Here is a 2,800-nt window from a genome sequence, read left to right as displayed (position 1 = left end):
CTGGGGAACCCGTTCAGCTCTCCAGTGGGACAGCGCATCGGTGAGTCCCTGGAGCCCCCCACAGCTCCGCCCCGGTGCTCCGCACCCAGCTTCGGTCCCCTGGGAAGCCTCCGGGTGCCTAGTCACTGAGGCAGGGAGGGCAATGAGGCTGGCGTGTAGCTCTCCGACTTGGCCCCGCCCAGCTTTCCTCCCACTCTTGATTGACAAGAACTTGGGCCTTTAGGAAGCTTTGGTTTGTGATAGATGTATACGACAGCCAGTAGATAAGGAGAGAGGGCGGGTCCGGATTCCCACCGCGCAGCCAATGTGTGTCTGCTGGGGTCCCGAATCGAGGGAGAAAGTTTTCGGGGTTAAAGGGACTGCGTGGTTGGCAGTGGCTGGGCCGCTGTGCTGGGTCCCGCCGCCTGGGCTTTGGCCAGCTCCTTTCTGGCTCACCGGGCTCTCCGGACATGGACACCTGAGAAGGGCTAGAAGTCCCTTCTCCCAGGACCACGAAGCCCGGGGCTTGGCGTCTTGGGGGCGACTGGCCAGAGGGGACCCAGCGCCAGACAGCCCGCGGCCAGGCCTCACAGACCCGGATCTCAGGACGTGTCCGCCTGGGCTCTTATCTCGACCCAGCCTCAAATGGACCCGCACAGACTCTGAGAACCTGAGCGGAAAGTGGTCGGAGAAACCCTCCGGGTCAGCCCACCTCGGTGCTCCGTAGGTGGGGCAGCCCGGCGCTCGAGCCAAGCCGAGCCCAGGGCACCTGGCGCCTGAGTGCTGGTCCGTGGTTCTTTGCACCCTGGTGACAGGATACTTATAGTTCTATGACGCAGCCTCCCTGGGCGGAGGTTTCCTCACCTGTAATTGGCGGGTAATAATGGTCCTTACCTCCGTGGGCTTGTTGTGAAGATTAAATTCCTTAATAAATGTGAAATACTTAGAACAATGCCTGGTACGTGGCCAGCGCCATATAAAAAAACAGTTGTAATATTTATTAGCATTGGGCTGGGCGCAATGGCTCCCGACTGTAATCCCAGCACTTTGGGAAGCCAAGGCGGGCAGATCGCTTGAGCCCAGGAGTTCGAGACCAGCCTGGGCAACATGGCGAGACCCCCGTCTCTACAAAAAAAAAATACAGAAATTAGCTGGGCGTGGTGGTGCCTGTGCTCCCAGCCACTCGGTAGGCAGAGCTGGGAGGATTGGTTGCACCTGGGAGGTCAGGGCTGTGTGAGCACTGATGGCGCCACTGTACTCCATCCTGGACGACGCAGGGAGATCCCATCTCTTGAAATACATACGTACACACACCCACATACATATATAAATATACACATACATACATGTACATGTACATACACATACATACATGTGTATATTTACACACCCACATTGTTCCTGAGATACCACCAAGTGAAGGTTAGGAATCCCTGGAAATCACTGGGCAGTAGGTCTCATAAATGCTCGTTCTTGGACACCAAGACCGTGAGAACCGACATGCCTTGACCCAACAGCCACACTTCTCCAGAGGGTGGTCTGGGTGTTCCCCATTCTTGCATGAAGAAACCATTGCATTTCCGTGAAATCACTCTTTATCTTTTTTGATGATGACTTTTGGTCTTAAGTCCATACTGGGAAAACTTTAAGACGAGACATTCTTTCCATTCTTACTGTCTTGCCAAACCTCACGAAAGCTTGTCGACCCGGCTCTGTGTTGTAATCGCCACCGTGGCTGTTGGTGGCTCTTCCGAGGGTTTTGTAATCGGTGCTCTCCAAGGGGGAGGTGACAGTCCAGGATTTACACACCAGGAAGCTTCTGAACCAGGGAGAGGAACTGCCCTCTCAAAGGACCCCCGACCTGCCCTAGACACACCCACCCCACAGTGAGTCATGGTTTTTTGGAGCTGAGAAAAGAAAGCAGCTCTCCTCTCATCTTTATTTCTCTGACTACAGAAACCACTGCTTTTATCACATGCCAAGTTTAAGACTTACTACTTAAAAATAAACAAGTAAATAAAAGACCCGGCTTCAAAGTCAGCCGCATACTCTTAAGGCTTTCTGGAAAGCTCACCTGGGTTCTGGATTTCAGCTAGTCAAAGCGAGCTTCTCTTCTTACCCCGAAGGGTTGCCTTTCTTGGGCAAGAAATACTCCCGTGCAAAGAGAATGCTACTAAATCATCATACCTTAGAGCACAAATAGAATTTTACAGCTAAAAGAGCTTTACCTTTGGAATTTTCTAACCCAGTGGTTCTCAGCAGCATTCCTAGGAAGGTGTGTTAAAGCAAATGATATCTGGGCCCCAACTCCGGAGTTTCTGACCCTCTAGGTCTGCAGTGGGACTCTAGCATGTGAAAATCTTTTTTTTTTTTTTTTTTTTTTTTTTTGAGACGGAGTTTCGCTCTCGTTGCCTAGGCTGGAGTGCAGTGGTACAGTCTTGGCTCACTGCAACCTCCGCCTCCCGGGTTCAAGCGATTCTCCTGCCTCAGCTTCCCAAGTAGCTGGGATTACAGGCACGTGCCACCACACCCAGCTAATTTTGTATTTTTAATAGAGACGGGATTTCTCCATGTTGGCCAGGCTGGTCTCAAACTCCTGACCTCAGGTGTTCCACCCACCTTAGCCTCCCAAAGTGCTGGGATTACAGGCATGAGCCACTGCGTCCGGCCTAGAATGTGAATTTCTGGCGAGTTCCCAGGTAATGCTAACGCTGTTCCAGCCCATCGCCTTCATTTTACACTGGCAGAGACTGAGATCCAGAGAGGGGAAAGTGGAGACTGTGACTCACCCAAGACCCCCGTGAACTGACAGCGAAACTGA

General features: G+C 52.5%; 1 protein-coding gene across 3 annotated transcripts in view; it reads left to right on the top strand.

The window, feature by feature from the left end:
* Positions 1-6: 6 nt before the first annotated feature.
* TOM1 (target of myb1 (chicken)) overlaps positions 7-2,800 on the top strand; it is a 54,127-nt gene continuing 51,333 nt past the window's right edge. For all 3 annotated transcript variants that reach the window (XM_011978977.1, XM_011978976.1, XM_011978974.1), the window contains exon 1: positions 7-40. The gene's annotated coding sequence lies outside the window, so the exon portion shown is untranslated. The remainder of the gene's footprint in view (positions 41-2,800) is intronic.

Source organism: Mandrillus leucophaeus, unplaced genomic scaffold (assembly GCF_000951045.1).
Source record: "Mandrillus leucophaeus isolate KB7577 unplaced genomic scaffold, Mleu.le_1.0 Scaffold2, whole genome shotgun sequence".
NCBI classification, from domain to species: domain Eukaryota; kingdom Metazoa; phylum Chordata; class Mammalia; order Primates; family Cercopithecidae; genus Mandrillus; species Mandrillus leucophaeus.
This window is presented reverse-complemented; position numbering and strand designations above follow the sequence as displayed.